The 17180-nt window shown below is 45.2% G+C and overlaps 1 protein-coding gene and 1 pseudogene across 1 annotated transcript in view; one reads left to right on the forward strand and one right to left on the reverse strand.

The window, feature by feature from the left end:
• IL17RD (interleukin 17 receptor D) overlaps positions 1 to 17180 on the forward strand; it is a 219434-nt gene that overhangs the window by 57495 nt on the left and 144759 nt on the right. The gene's annotated exons all lie outside the window — the stretch shown is intronic.
• LOC144783377 (thiol S-methyltransferase TMT1B pseudogene) lies at positions 3073 to 4435 on the reverse strand (annotated as a pseudogene).

Here is a 17180-nt window from a genome sequence, read left to right on the forward strand (position 1 = left end):
TGTAATGAGGCACTGTTCACTGAGTCCAGGCAACCCTTAGGCATAGTGTTTTGGTCCCTGGTGACCAAAGCTCTCAAAGGGTAGCAAATCTGCACATGCAAATTTGCTCATGCTAAAATGCAATTCATCAATATTATCTTAGGAGTACTATTTCTTGCCCTACTTCTGTAAATTCTTGGGAATTCACGAAAGCCGTATACGGCACTTAATGTGAGGACATATACCATGGGGCAAAAATGTTACCTTAACTGCAGACATGCCCTTCCCTGAAAATCGGTACAAAAGGGGGGTGGTGATGCTCTGTCCATTACCACCCCCTTTTGTACCGCTTTTGGCCGCCACAAGTGTGGCAGGGTATGCTCAGACGTGAGTCCCTTGCTCACTTTGCCACTGGATTCAAGCAAGCCGGGCTGAAGACGGCTGTAATGCCAGAAACCGGTCCCCGAAAGCTTGTTTCCGGTCCAGGGAAAGCATGGCTTGGCAGTTCGGGCTGGACTGTTCCCATGAGGCACAGGGTCAGACTGATTTGCATATAGCCATGTCTGAACTGGGGTGGCAGAGTGGGCTAAAGAACGGTGATGGATTAAACCCAGATCTTTTGACTGGGTGTGAGTGTTTGATTGGTTCAGATGCTCCGTCCATTACCGCCCCCTTTTGTACCCCTGAAAATACACATGAAAACTAGTTTCCATTGACTCCAAATAATATGTCCTGGGCGTCGGGCTAATGAATTCCACATCCCTGTTTCTTTGACCAGCCTCTTTGAACCATTTGCTTGACACTTTGTCAATCATGTCTTGCCTCAGCCAGTGGAATATTAATCTCTTCCATAATGCTGTTGGCTTTTTTGGTGTATCCCATCCCATGTCTCTCCTTTCACTCTGATGTGCTAATGCCTAATGCCTAATGCCTAATGTGCAAATTACCAGAGTAAACCAGGAACTCTTGGCGGTGCTTGTTAGTGATGTTGTAATATGCTGCTTGTTAAAGGAACGATACTCCATGTAGCGTCACAATTGCCTACTAACATGTATATGTCCCTCACCTCCAAATAAATTCCCAGCTTTGCACTTCAGTTAAAATGGATGACAAGCTGGGTCAGCCTTCACTTGGAGTTTAATCCCTGTACTTTCCTTGTTACAATTTACCACTGTCTGTGCGCCATATTCGATAAATATTTTACATTTTGTCTGACATTTACCAGAGTCATTTTGGAGTTCACCCTGCCAGTATTACTAAGGTCTGGAGCACACACTTTTTCTTTCCTTAAGCGTGGTTCGATCAGGCCCATTACTTTGCACAATTGCCTCTTAGGCCGCAAAACAATGCTCATTTTTCGCTGTTTATTGTGTAACGTTGTCACTTCGTGCAATAATCAGACCACACTGTTGTTAAGTGTCAGACGTGAGTCCCTTGCTCACTTGGCCACTGGATTCAAGATAGCCTGGCTGATGAGGATTATGAATCCGAAACCGGTCCCAGGATGCTTGTTTCCGGTCCAGGGAAGACATGGCTTGGCAGTTCGGGCTGGACTGTTCCCATGAGGCACAGGGTCAGACTGATTTGCATAAAGCCATGTCTGAACTGGGGTGGCAGAGTGGGCTAAAGAATGGTGATGGATTAAACCCAGATCAGTTGACTGGGGGTGAGTGTTTGATTTGCTCAAACGCTCCGTCCATCATCCCCTTTTGTATCGTTAAGTGTAAAAGGCCATTTTATTAGGACCAGGCTGCACAAACATAACACCAAAATACAACAATCAACAACAACAAATCTCCCCCCAACATCAACTCCAGCTTCATACACTCCAGACTCTCCTTCCATTCCACTCCACACCACATTCCGTTCTTCATCCCTTTCCTCCAATCTCTCTTCGCATCCTGGTACTACTCTCATGCTACCAGTCGCCCCCCCATCATTCACTCCCCCCCCCCCCCCACGAGAGGTGGGTGCGCCCGCTAGTGACTCCCCCACTCCTCCCAACTACCGCCAACCCTGCAGCCCGTCCTAAACTGGCACGCTTTGCCAAGCCTACCCCCAAACCCTAATAACAGTAGGGTGGGTGGGTGGCCTTAAAAAAACTAGTCCCTCCCAGCAATGCCAGAATACAGGAAGAGGAAGTCGCCTTCCTCTCCTGTATTCTTATACCCACCCCCCAAACCACACCCCTTCCCCCAGCCTGGCCCTTCCCCGCGGGAACGACCCCAGGGGAAGACTAGACTGCGTCTTTGCTTCCCCTTGGGCCCTCCAATCTTTTCGGTTTCGCGCATCCCCCAGCCTGAGACATACTAAACCCACTTGTCTCTCTGAGATCCGCTTTCCTGCGTGCGTCTTGTCACGAAATTTGTGTTTAAGAATGGGCTACGCGAACTATTTACCTTGCAAAACCAACAACACCATTTCTACCAATGTGTTATTACAAGCATTTACAATGCAATGGTTTTGCCTTTGTTAAAGTTAGAGCTATTGGCATTGCTCTTGACATTATTTTTATTTATGTTTTTTTAACATAAATAAATGGCATTGTCATTTACAATGCCAATAGCTTAATCTCTCGCAAATGACAAACACCCACACAGAGCCCCCCACACACACCCACACAGAGCCCCCCACACACCCACCCACACAGAGCCCCCCACACACACAGCCACACAGAGCCCCCCACACACTGCGAGCCCCCCCACACACACTGCGAGCCCCCACACACACTGCGAGCCCCCACACATTGCAGGCAACAGAGGCACGTAAACATCTCTTAGGCGTAAGGCATTCTGAATCATAATTTGAGTAAGCTGAGGTGGGGTTGCTTTTGGAGAATTGTATGCTAGGAATGTCATTCTATTGTAGAAGACAAAGGCCAAAAAAAGTAGAAATAATATTTCAACAACAATAGAAAATGTAAGGGAAATATATTTGGAGTTTCAAGATCATAGTTCTGACCTATATAGAGAATATTTCAACTAGGAAGTTAAGCTACTTTGTTTAAGGATATCCAATTCCCTAAATTAACACTTTAGAAAATACTGGAATAAATAAAGGAAAATCTGCAGAGCCAGTTGGTTTTCCGGAAAAGATATACTAGTTATTAGAGGAATAATGAGTTACTGTAGTTCAAAAATTATAAACACAATTTGTCTCTCTCTATGTGTATCTATCTATATATATATTTTTTTTGAGAGAGATATATATATTTTGTATTACTAGCATCATAAAAGTATGTTTGGCATTGACTTACTAAAATGTGGAGAAGCGTACAGTCAAGTACACAAAATCGTAGGTTTACACCGATACAAATGACACAAGTCGAGTTGTGCACGTGAAGTGCAGTGTTTTCAAAAGTGTGCTTTGCGACATTCCTAACAAAAAGATAAAGATCTGCCTCAGCAAGAGGGTGGGTGTTGCCCAGGATCCTACATAGAGGTGCCTGTTGCCTACAAAGCCTGGATCATTTCTTGCCTCCTACATGCATTATTTTTATGATTTTTCAGTGATTCCAAGTTTTCCATACATGCTATGAAGCATAGACTGCATAAAATGCGGAACATGGAATTGTTTAGGAAAGGGGTAGAGGATCAAACAATGGAATGGAATTCCTATAAACGACCCTTCGCTTGGGTAAGTAACGCCATAGGCTGGCAGATAAAGTCTCTGTAAATTTTAACCTTTATGAATGTGCAATCCTACAAGTTTAGAAAGTGCACACGTTCTATTGGCTAAAATATGTAATTTGTGAACAAGTAATAATCTCAGCTTTGACATAATTCATGTGAAGTGTGGGTCAGGAAACCAGTGCCATTTGCCCAATATATAGGTCGTAGCTATTGCTTTGCCGAGTTTTCCCTTGTAATCTGCGCTTCGAAATAGTGACTCAGAGAAAGTGAAAGTCAGCTGCCATATTAAACTTGTACATCTCAAAATAGCACTACAGAATACTCACCGGTCTGAGGACTCGCACCACCTCCTTGAGGACCCCCTCCACGTTCCGCACCGAACACAGCACCAGCGTGCAGACCACAGCATCCGCGGAGCCGCTGGCCACCGCCGACATGTCTTCCCCAGACGCCACGAGGAAGCGCGTGAACCGGACGGGGTCATTTTCTGCAACGCTCTTGCCCAGGAAGCGCTCGAAGTCTGGGTTTGGATCCGTGCACGTGACTCGGCATCCTGGCGGGAAAAACTGGAAATTTGTTCCCGTTCCGCTTCCGACCTCCAAAATGTTGAGCTTCCCCCCGGGGCCGGCGAAGTCTAGCATATTGGTGAAAAGAGTCTTCTTGAAGGAATGCATCTTCCGGTTGTAGACGTGGCTAAATGTGGCCAACACGTACGGAAACATCTTATTGGCTAGTGGCTGCCATACTCCTAAGAGAGCCAAGAGGTGCACTGGCAGGGTCAGCAGCATGATGCCCCCCTGAAGGGTGGCTATGAGAAGGCCCATGTTCGGAGCCGAGGGCGCCGCCGCCTCTGAGGTCTGCGCTCTCGAGCTGATGCGTGTCTGAGCTGCGCTGGATTTACTTTGTAGGAATAATGCACACCATATGCACAGATGAGTCCACATTCAGGTTACCGGTATGTTTTTTCGTTAGAAACAAGGGTGTTCCATAGCACACAAAGCTGGAATTAATAGTATATATTTTGTACACGATAAATAGATTGCCAATCATGTCCAGAATTATTCCTTTATGCAAGGAAATGTAATTAATTAATTTGTTTTTTTATAAAGAAGTAACGAATAAATAAATATTTGCTACAAGTCGATGCTCTAGAGTGCTTTAGGGTATTGTGCGTTGGGGGTTCTTCAGGAAATGTAGGATAAATATCTCACTGCAGCTCGTAATCTAAAATATGCAAATAACATTAGCGGCGTGCGGTTAGCAGCTGGGATAACGTCCAATTGTGTTATGAATTAGCCATTGGGAAATATTTCAATCATTGTATGCAGTCCCATTTCGCCCAGAAGTTTTTGCGTTTTATTCTCCTGCATCACTGTTATTTGAGGATGGTGTTGTAAGGCAGGGCCGGTGGCATATGCCGGGAGTTTATTAGCCCGTCTTGTACCATGCTGTAATTGTATTGTGCACTGGGTTAATTTCGGCCCGTGGAGTGTACCGTTTTGGGAGCAATAAAATGGCAGTGGATGATCACTATCGTTCTCCAGTGCCTCGTGCGATAGATATGCATGTGGGTGTATCCAATAATGCACGTATTGTGCTTGGGTGCAAAGATAATAAAGCGGCAAGTCTGGGGCCCCGAAACTACCTTGTGTATATGGCAGAGTAAGCTCCTTCCACCCTACCTTTGGTTGTTTGCCTGCCCATGTAGGGGTGGTCATACCAGGAGCGCAGTCTTGTGAAAAACTGTTGTGTGAGTGCTGTGGGTATGTTTGTTAATAGAAAAATAAAGCGGGGCAACACCATTTTCTGGATTGCAATTCTGTCGGCTATTGATAGTGGCAATAGGACCCATCTCACAACCTGGCTTTCCAATTTTGTGAGAGCAGTGCCATAGTTTTCACATGTCATCAATTTGGGGTCATGGTGTATTCAAACACCTAATTCAGTGTTTCCCGCGGGCGTGGCTTGGCGCGCGGCAAGATGGCAGTGCTGTAGTGCTGCTCTGCCGGCCACCGCGGAATATCCTGCCCTACCTGAGTCAGCTGCCGAAATTCTGGACGGGGAGCGGTCTACGGACACCTGTCATCGCCGATCGGGCTGACTGCTGGACCTTTTGTGAGGCCGCCGCGCAGAGAGATCGGCGGCACCCAACTGTGACGCCGGAGCCTTGGAAAGTCTGGGACAAAGCCAGCGAGTGCCCTCTTGTTGCTGGCGTTGGAGGCTGCCCCTGCTGCCCTTCTGAGGAGCTAGCGTGAACAACTGTACCCGATAAGGGGGGGCGCGACTGCTTGTCCCGAAGTCCGAACAGGAGCGGACTTCGAGTTTCGCGATGCAGTGGGGAGCTGGCAGGAATTGGGCTGCAGGGCTACGTTATCGGCCGGCTCCGGTGCCCGCAGTAGGCCGAGAGTAGGCCAGAGACTTCCCGCCTGAACCACGAGCCTTGTGTGCGAGACAGTTGAGTCAGAGACTGCCTGCCTCTGCTGGTGCACATTCTCCCTTGGTGGAAGAGAGATGTTGGGGTTCGTCAGGGATTGTAGGCGACCCTTGGCCGGAGCAGGAAGGCGGGTGCCGGCTAGGAGGGGGGGTTGGAAAGGCACAAAGAGCGGGAGGGGGGGTCGGGAACGGCCACACACTGACAGCGGGAGGGTGAGGGGCGGGAACAGACACACACACACGGACAAAGCAACAAACTAAAAAACAAAGCACTCACCTGGACATCTTCCGGCAGATCTCTTGCTTCCTGCTCTCCACTCCTCCTCCCGATGACGTGGTGGAGGCTCGGCCGGCTGGGCCAATCCCAGCGCGGCCCTGGCTGGAGGCGGACGGCTGCTTCCTTCGGCTGGCCGGCCTGAGGAGGGGGAGGGAGACGGGCTGCCACGGAGCGGGAGGGAGGGGCTATCGAGCGACTTTTGTGCAATGTCCCGAGCAGGAAGGCAGAGGCAGGTGCCGGCAATGCCGGACCAGATTCGGGGGCGTTCCCGGCTTTCGGCTGACGTCGCGTGACGTCGGCAAAAGCCAAAGAATGTCGGGAACGCCCCCAAATCTGGTCCGGCATTGACGGACAGGCCCCTCGTCCAATGGCTAGGCTCCATTTATGGAGCCAGCCAATGAATGACGAGGGCCGAACCAAAGCCACACTACAGTTCTCATCAGGATTTCGCCTGCGCGAAAAAGATGCGCAGAGCGCATCTTTTCGCCAGGCAAAACCTAAAAAAGGTTCCAAAGTCAACTGCTGCAACCCTGAGGGGATTTTTACAGCCGCACTCCTTCCCCCCCCCCTCCTCTGGACTACACTTACGCCTGTAAAGTAGTTGTAAGCACTTATGCCTCTGTAGAAACACCCTACTACTCGTTCCGCTTGTTACTTGGGGCTGCACGGTTATTTTTGTTTCTTTTTTAATACACAAGTTTGCTCATCGTGTGGTGAACATTCCAGAATCCGTGCTTCTGTTTTTGTTGCACATGGACAGTCTGCGGATAACATTACGCTTTTCCAGCCTGAAACTTGAACGCTTCAATTCCCTAAAGCGCTCTCCCAAGCATGGCTAATAAAGGAATTTATTGTTCGGGGTGTCATCTGCTCCATCACTCTGCGCGCAGGAGCTGGCAAGCGGCAGACAGGAAATATTTCCATTTCACATCCTTTCAGTCCTGTGGGCGAGGGCAGAGTGTCCGGTTACAGCGGGCTTGGCTGAACACTACGCAGGGACTATTTCATTGAGGTAACTGCATTGTTTCCTCGCGCGCAATCTCGAGGGTTTCTCTCGTGGGTAGGGCTTGGACTGCAGCTCTGTCGTATGCGTTTCTCGTTAGGCCGAGCTAGCAGCACTTTCCCTTCAGGTCACGACTTTGGCAGAAACGTAACCTGGTTAGGCGCCTTCCAAGCACATCAGTATGCCAAAATAACAATCCGCGTAGCCTTTGGTGAAAAAAGGACCGTAGCCAGTCTGTCATGGGCTCTAGTGCAAGTAAGGAAATGGGGTCCAGGGGCTGCTGTTCTAAATATAATATCCTGCAATAATCGGGGTTCAGTGGGCCCCTAGGAATCTGGGCCCAGGTGCCGTTGCATCTTCTGCACCGGTGGAAGCTACGCCCCTGGGTGGAAAACTTGTCAGAGGCTGATGTTCTTCTGACAGTTTGAAAGATATTTACCAGTTCTTAATCATTTCTCTCCTAGATGTAAAGTCCTTTCACTTTTAGAACTTGGAGAGTTGTTCCTGGTTCCCCCCACCTTTCCACTAGTTGCCCTGGGACTTTAACCCCTTGGGCGCGGCCGCGATTCTGCGCCTGTGCAGCCGTTTTAATGAGTGGGCGGGTTCATGGCGGCCGCCAGCCGTCATCAGCACACGCCCACCGTGATGCATGACGGCTGGGGGCTGTCATCAGCATGGAAGGGGTTAAACATTATAGCACTGTTGCTTGAGATACTACAAAAAAGTATGTTGCAGGGTGGGGTAGCGACTATATGCGTGACTGCGGTCATTAGAAATTTATCGAGCATCCTTCGTACATCTTAAGCCCTGGGGAGGGCCAAGTGGCCCTCATACCTGGGACATACATGTATGTCTCTCCGTTGCCACCTCCTCACAGTATTGTGGCTCTCACATCTGGATCCCTACTAGACACATCAGTCAAGCGGCCCTCCACTCTGCAGGGCTGTCACTGGTGCGCCTTACCTCATCGTGCAGATGTTCTCCGGCGAGTTCTTATGTCTCTCTTGAGCATTTGGCAACCACCTGAACTTTCCGACGCGCTATCGGTACTCCAGAATGTCCCTCCTGAATTGTTTCTTTAAAGTTTTTTTTATTGGTTTTCCACACGTGCTACAAGACTTGTGGCGAGATCAGCGTGGCAGCCAAAACTATGCCTGTAAACTAGGAGGGAAAAATATGCTGCAGTGGACGCTGGCAGGAGAGCGGCATAGATTGTATATGTTATAACAAGAATATGAAATAGCTAAGTTATTAATAGAAAAAACATATTGAATATGAAGGGGGTGGGTTGGTTACCCTGGTATTCCACTGGGTATGGTAGGTTCATCCTGGCTGTAGAGAAAATGGTACACACAAAGGACCATCTTGCTTCTAGAGAATGTTTGGAAATTTCATGGAGAAGGTGCATTTTTTGTGCATGGATATAACCGTACCCAAATCTTAACTTGTTCGCTGAGTAATAATTGAAATAAGCTCATTTATTCTTACTTTGCTGGCTAAATAATACACTATGAAGGAAGTATATTGACTGCCGTCAACAGGTCTCTCAAGTGCCTCTTAGTATTGAAAACAAAGTCAACCATCAAAACGCAGGATGAGACATGTATATTGTGCAGCATATATGAGGAATGTATTGATTCCCGTTACTAGAGATTCTGGGGTAGAATCCCAAAACTGATGCTATAAATCTTGAACAGGCACATTCAGCATCAATGTATGAATTAAGACCTTGGAATTTCAAAAGTCGTAATGAAAATGCTGGATTTGGACTGGCATTCTACCGGATATGTGCCCTATGAGTGGCATTGATTCAGACTAATTTGGAGCAAAGACGCAGCAAAACATCATGGAAAGTAACGGAAGGTAGGGCAGAGGGTATAAGAAGAAATCCAAATAGGTAAGTAAAGAATAAAGTATTTATTTCAGAACAGTGCCTTCAATTGTTTCGTCACACTGGATTCCCCCTTTCATTGCTCGTAACGGCCTCTCCTAACATTCTAGCGGTCATTTCAGAATGTACCAATCACGATAAACGAAGGGGTGGGGAGGAAGGAATGAACAGTGGATCAGAGGTGAGGAAATATCATAAAGCACAGCAATGTATCCAAGATAGTTTTCAATGGGGCAGGCATTTTTTGCAAGCTTTCTGTTGGGGAAATGGAGCATCTAGACTTGGACTGTTCCACTGGGCTCCAGCTTCATCACACTCATGAAGGACAAAGAGGCAAATTACTACCTGGGGTGGTTTTGGTACTGTTTATAGAGGATGCGTTCCTGCAGGATGGGACAGAATGTCTTGAGGAAAATGCTTGTGTTGCCCATGTCTCATATTTGTGGGCAGGTCACGGGAAATTTATGCTGTGAAGCAATTTGCCACCTCATTAGCCATTTGCAGTTGCTTCATATAGGGCAAGGTAACAAAAAGCAATTTTGTACCATTTAGCTTGGTAATATTCATGGCTCTTCTTGCCATCCTGGGTTAGCCTCAGTGTTCTGAATGGGGATGATGAGATGAAAAGAAGGGACCAGGAATTGGGTAATTAAGGGGACTTTTGTTACTAAATTAAATCTTTTAAAATAAACTGCAGAAAAAGGTATTTCACTTTAAATCCTCCCTCTGTCAAATGTATATAGGCCTGAGTTGCGCTCCCCGATGCAGGGAGAAGCGTTCCTTTGATGCGCTTCTATAATCCTGAACTCCGGAGTAATCCAATTAGTCAAAGTTCCTTAAAAAATGTAAAGACTCCTCCGATCAGATGCTGTTTCTTCAAATTTAATTCATTTAAATGACACTGAATAATTTGTTCATGTATTGGTTGTGACGCATGTGCATGACTGTATTCAGTCGTAACACACCATATCATCGTTGATATACCAGATCACACACAGAATTCCATAGCTTAGCCAAGTTTGGATTTAAAACGGTCCCATTTACTTGTTTCTTTACCCTTTAGGAGATTACTAACTCGCATGTTGGCATTCTTAATACTGGATTTTATTCACCATCGGTTTATTTATTTTGGAATATGGGCTTGAGCTTTACAACTTCATAGTTTCTGCTACTTCACAGGACAACCTATCCCCTAAGGAAGGGCTCAGACTGAAATGTATGGGAAACTTGAACTTTGAAATAATGAATTATTTTTGTATACCAAATTGGTGACATATGGAATGATCCATATCATGTATCTATGAACAAATCCTGGTCAAATGTCATTCAAATGAACTAAATTTGAAGAACTAGCATTTGATCGAAGGAGCGTTTAAAATTTTAAAGGCCCTGTGACTAATTGGATTACTTCCTTTTTTGGGATTATAGTAGTGCATGAAGGGGACGCTTCTCCCTGCATGGGGGAGCGCAACTCTGGCATTTTAGCAACACCCAGGATCAGAAGGCGAAACCCTACTGCACACAATTACATTCACAAACTACGATTACCACCAGTCATGAACAAGGCATGCATTTCCCACCAACTTTGAAAATGTATACAGGTGTATGTGGTGCACAACAAGGTTAGTAATGTAGCACTTTATAAGTTACCTGGTCATAGGGACATCTAGTCGATACCTTCTCTATACTGAAGGCTCACACTTGGAATACCCCACCTTTGTGATCAGATAGTGCTGAAGGAGTTGTGCAATGTTTTCTTCTGTTATGCTGTAGCCAATTTCTTAAATATGTGTAACAGCTTTTGCAACAAGGTTTTCCGTTTGCTTTGGGCCTCTAGCTGCACAACCTTCTGTACTCAGCATAGAGCATTTATATATTTTTTAGAAAATTGTAAGAGCCTAGCCCTTCTATCTAATTAGCAAAAGGACTTTCCTGAAGCCTTACCTCTTGCAGGGTGGGGTGGGCGTAGCTTTTACTGCTAGCTTGTCATGTTCACATTTACCAGTGAGGGTTTCAAGATGCTTGGGTGGATCATAGCTGAAGATAACAAATATCTTTATATATGAGCGGCAGGAAGACAGGTGTCCATTGAACTGCCAAAGGAGCAGTGATGCACGTGACCTAACGGGTACACATGAGGACAGTTCCAGTATTGAATGAAATACACCTACTTCTGCCTTGATTTCTTTAAAGCCACCACATTCACTAAGGAGTAGACGTTTGGATAATCTGAAAAGGTTGGTTGAGCGGAAGGTGATGTTGTACAATGGCAGGGACACTGCTGTGGGTAGACTTGTGTAGTGCAGAGGACTTTAAAGAAAAGCTGTGCTTTGGTGGGAAGTCAAATGACGCAAAAGTGGTGTGGCATGACAACATTTAAGAGTTTCAAGAATCTTCCAGACGGCCTGATTTTGAAGGCTTTGAACTTGTTGCAATGATGGAATGCCTAAATGCCTGCCATTGGCATACTCAAGAATGGGCACAATGATGGCTTAGTTTACTAGATGCTTAGTACAGTTGGAGAGGAAACGCCTCATTTCTGCCGGTGACGCAGATCGAAGGTGTAATAAATGAGACTGTATGAGAAATAAGAGTTCCTGATAAGCTTGAACTCAAGATTTTTTACTGCTTTTACAGGGACTAAGGCCATGGTGAGACCCCTGGCAGTGGACCAGGGAAGATCCCACCTGAGGTCAGTCGATCCTCGTACCACTTGGTTTCATCTGTGTTTAGTCCAAGCCTGTGGCCGCTCATCCGTTAGACCTGGTACATGCAGAGTTAAAAATCTGCTGATGATCCCTTGCTTCACAGCTGGTTATAGTTAACGTACACGTAGAAGCCAAATCCAGGAGAGCCGATCAACTTTGCCAAAGTTATTACAGAGGTGGATGGAATGGTCTGACCCCCTGGGACACTGCGAGAGAGGAATAGCTGCAGAAATAAAAGGAGTCGAAAATAACTTTGAATGTGATCCTTAGAAAAGAAGGGGAGCCAGGACTGATACATTTTTCCAGGGAACGGAGAAGTGGACCGGTTCAGAAGGTGCACTCTTAAGCTAATCACCAGTTCACAAATTGGTGAATTTAACATTCATATTTTAAAAGAATGGGGCAGAAATTTCCTAAAGACAATTAAATTGTTAATTTTATTGAAAACATTTTAAACTGAGTTTGCAAAATTTCCTCTTCGTATCCATCAGCACCATAAAGACATAAAAAAAAAACCATCTGTTTTGCAACTGAATGTTGCTTTCTCGGGGCTTAAATAATTCTTTCAAATGCCCTTTGTAAGTTGCCCAAATTCCAGTAAAAATGATTCCATATTAAAAACATGTTCATGATATGGCATCTGTGAATTCACTTGAGGGGAGTTCCCGCCTGGGTGAACTTTCCTCTAGACTCAACGTTCAAGCAAGCTTACTTCTTGAGCAGGCTTAAACTTCAGGACCATCAAGTATTACACTGTCATTTTAAGATGCTGAAATTCTGTTCCCCTAATAAAATTTTTTTTTTGTAAAAACATTCCTGCTTGATTCAGTTACCTTTCTTATCTTTACAGAACAATAATTTGATTCGCTTTTGGCCCACATTGTCCAACAGCGAGCTGTTTCTACAGACTGCTTCTGAAGGTTTCCCTTCAAGATGCTTCCTGTAACTCACCCAGTCTTTGAAAATTCGATAGCGGGATGAACAATAAATCTCATTGTGAGCGAAAAATGCGTTAGTGGCTGTATTAGCTGACAGTCTTAAATGCCCCAAAGCTTTATGCATTCATGCTGTTTCCTTTAGTTTATTATACAGTTATTTTGTTTTTGTTGGGTGGAGTGTTTGTGAAAAATGCACAACGCCAAACATTCCGAGTTATTGGGCATGAGGTTAAACCAAAACAGTATTTAATCACACATTTTCTAACCATATTTGAGGAAGTATAAGAACTCAACCTAAAGAAAAAAAAGTAAGAGTTGTTTGCCTATCGTAAAATTAGAGTGTGGTTGGTGTTAAGCTCCTTCGCAGGGTTTGCTGTAGCTCACTAGGTAAGAGATTAGTCTAACAGTTGGAGCAGTAGTATAGGACAGTTTGCCTTCTGTCTTAGAAGTTGCTACAAAAAGATTGTCAATTCCATGAAACTCTGAATCTAGCTCAGAAGTTGTCAGCACAGCTTGTTTCTTTCTATTAAGTTCAAGTGAAACCTCCATTCCCCTTAATAGTCTTGGCTCTGTTGAGCTGGAATGACTTCAGACACCCAATGTTTGCTGAAAGCACTTGGAGTGCTGGCCTTTGCCTACACTAACAAGAAATATAGATTTCACAAAGTACTGGGGCATGTAGTGATACCTGTCTGGAAATATGTCGATATACTGTCGTACAAGTGATGGATCGGTCTACCTTCTGGCACCTTGAGAGGAAACTGTATGAAAAACTCCTTCAGGGGTCAAGGAAACCAGTTCAAGATGTCGTCGATGAAGACGCCACTTCGAATTTAGAATGTTTCATTCTCAGTTACAACCTCTGGCCAGGGCCGAGATGGTACAGAAAATAACCCAGTCACGCAAATAATAGTGGCTCTAATTAGTAAATAAAGTAGCTAAATTAGCCAACATTTTCAAATTGGGGCAGTTTTGGATGTGTAAACACACCTGTAAAAGTGTTATGTAAGGTAGCAGAGACTGTATGCATTTGAGCTATCTGCAGGCAATGTTTGTGGCAATAGCAAGGAAATCAACAGTAAAAACCGGCCCACTGGACTGTGAAACAGGCGCACAACAGCCCAAAAACCTGCCCACACACAGATCTGTAAGACCAGCCCATCAGGCACTGCCGTGTAGGCCAGTCCAAAAAAAAAACAGTTGATGGACAGAATGCAGAACAGTGTCATACATTCACCGCAGTACAGAGATCGGGGCCAAAATCCATCGTTTTTTGCTCATCATGCCACTCCAGTTTGTACCCAACCATATGCAAATCAGTCTTGACCCTGCACCCAATGGGAACAGGGTCAAGCCTGAACTGCCAGGCCAGGTCCTCCCTGGACTGGAAACAAGCATCCTAGCACCAGTCCTACACTGTCCCTGGCTACAAAATGCATGCTTATCTGTCTCCTGGGTTTGTGCGATGGGGTACACCAATGTATCTGTACATCCATTCCTGTTGGTGCTAGAGGCTCCGATCACATGGATAGTTTGCAAAACTATAGGGATTACCATCATAAAACCTAAATTACATTGTTTTTCCTGCCACTCAGATGGTATCCAACGGTATCTTTGGATACAGATTCAAAGACCCTATGAATATGAAACATATGCACTTCCGCTACACCACTGTATCCTGTCATCCAGAGGTGTAGTCTGTCCGCCTACCGTACCGGCCCATTTTTCTACGCAATGTATTAGAAACGGACTCAAACTTATCTTTATTGACGGAGGTGGTATGTACAAGTCTGTGGTTTCAGTAACGGTTTTAAAATTGGTTGCAAAGTATGTCAACTAATGCAGTGTCAACTTGAACAATGTGAGTGTTAAGCACAAGTCTGGCCTGGTGTCCTCTCTTAATCATGGTTTGTAAGGAGCCAATGCTTAATTAGTCTGTCCAGGAATGCATTTATGTACTTCTCGTTTTTTTCTAACTCATTATCATATTTCTTAGGCAGTTTTCTTAAAGACTATGTAATTGGAGTTTGCTCGCCTCAAATCAGAATAATTCATAGAATCTTTTAGGAAGGTCTTAAAATTGCCACCCTAAACCAGGTTATACCCCTTTTTTGGTCTGGTTGACATTGCACCTGTCACTTTACCTTGTTTGATAAATTGAAAAAAGAGCTTTCAGGAGTACAATGGAGTGAGGCTTTTGCTCCACCAACATGTTAATATCCCTGTATAAACTACTTGATTGGGCAGAAGTTGAGCGCTTCCTCTGAAAAGAGTGCTTGTTGTGGGATTGCACAGGGATCATAATTGGAGAATTGATGTCTATGCAGACCAATGATAACCAGGCTCTAGTTTCACTGTTGCCTGTGTGGATGACTGTGCTTGAGGTACTGGCATGGAGAACCGGTTATTGCCTCGGTCTGCTAAAGTGACCTACACGATTGACTTCCTCTTTGCCATGTGTGGACCTTACAGTCTGCCCAAAGCTATATGGCTACTTTCAGCCTGGGTTTCTGCCCTCACAGCAGTCACTTATTTCACACTACCCACCCAGTTTGAAAGGGTCTCTGAATTTGAAATAGCATTAAAAGTACCACTCTGTCACATTCATGTAAAGGCAGAAAGAACCTGGCTTACAGGGAAGTAATTGACTAGTGCAGCCTTTATTTTCCACTCCTTGCCACCATCACTATTCCATTTGGAGGACTCCATCTACCAGTAGATCAAGGGAGCACTCTGAAATCCCAGTAAGGAGGGGGCCCTTCTCTCTTCAAAACGCTTAAAAGCACCAAAGGACTCCATGGCCGTCTGAGCATGACTGACGATTGGCGCGTGTACTAAATGCTGCAATTAGTGGGTGACCTCCTGCCTCTTGGGCGGCCTCTATTATTGTTATGGTATTCAAAAAAGGTGACGGGGACAACTCTCAGTGTTACTGACCGTTCTCTTTGATTGACTCTGTCATTATGGTTGTGGGATCTGTCCTCCTGAGTAGATTATCATCATGGGTTTCTGAACATAACATTGTATCCAATATCCAATATGGCTTCAGGTCCGGTAGATCGACTATCAACCAGTGCCTGAATCTATATATGATCTTGGCCAAATTCACAGTGGCCCATAATGGCTCTATCCAACTTGCCTTCATGAATCTTACTTCTGCATTTGGCAGGTAAATCACAATAAACTTTAGAGGATCAGTCTAGATATGGGGGTTGACTGGGAAATAGTTTGTTTCTTGAGGACCTTCTTGCCCACACCGAAGCATCGGTCAGGTACACTGATAACTCACACTGCACAAGCAGCTTTAAAACTAAAAGGGGTTTCAAACGGGTTTATCCTGGCACCTTTCTGGTTCACCTTTATACATTAAAAAGCTTAAACTGGTTTTGGTGAAATATGCTGGGACTGACTGCCCGAAGATAGGAGCCTGGTTGCTGCCAGTCCTACTATTCGCAGACAATGCAGTGTTCATGCCAAAGACCTCAAGTGGTCTACAAGTTCTTTTAAATGCCTTCTCGAGCTTTGTGGAAGTTAGAGTTAAGCATTAATATTGGTAAATTATAAGTGATGGTGGTAGGACCCAGTTCTACGAAAATTCCATCATAGAAAGCAGGAACCTAGGCCTTATCAGGGTTTCAAGTCTTCTCGTATCGGTGGGGGGGGGGGGTGGGGGGGGTCATGTTTGATGCTGAGTAGCTTTGGAATTCTTTGTTAAATGGGAAAACGGCTGACCTCATTGGGACTAATGCTGCAGTATTGAAGTTTGCTTCCAGAGTGGTCAGGAAACCAATAAGGGTACTAATAATGCAAGTCTATCTGTCAAAATATGTCTTGAAAGTCTCATATGGGAGTGACATTTGGAGCTACATAAAACAGGAATCCAGGTAATTGAAAATAATTGTTTTAGGCGTCTTCTTTGTGGCCTCCAATGTATTCGCTCCTACGTAGTTCATGAAGAATTGGGGACTCGTTTTCTTTCAGGCACAAAAGCGGTTTGCCTTCTTTTATGCTGGATTGACATCTGGACCAGAGGAGCTCAGTTGAATAACGGTCTTTATTCACTGCCTTTCTCTTGATTCTGATTACCATATCCCCTGGTTTAAATACATGAAGGTAACATTGCAGAATATAGGAAGGGGTGAGTTGTTTACCAATTTGTGGGGGAGGGGGAATTGTTAAGGCAGATCATAATTGGGTTATTAAATGTATCTTCCAACAGTGATCAGTAGATAGTGTTAGAAAGGGGATTCCTGGTAGGCTGAGTTATGCACCTAGGCCAGGCAGGAACCACCACTCTAGTCCGAGTAAGCTAGATGCAC

The sequence above is a fragment of the Lissotriton helveticus genome, chromosome 9 (genome assembly GCF_964261635.1).
Source record: "Lissotriton helveticus chromosome 9, aLisHel1.1, whole genome shotgun sequence".
NCBI lineage: Eukaryota > Metazoa > Chordata > Amphibia > Caudata > Salamandridae > Lissotriton > Lissotriton helveticus.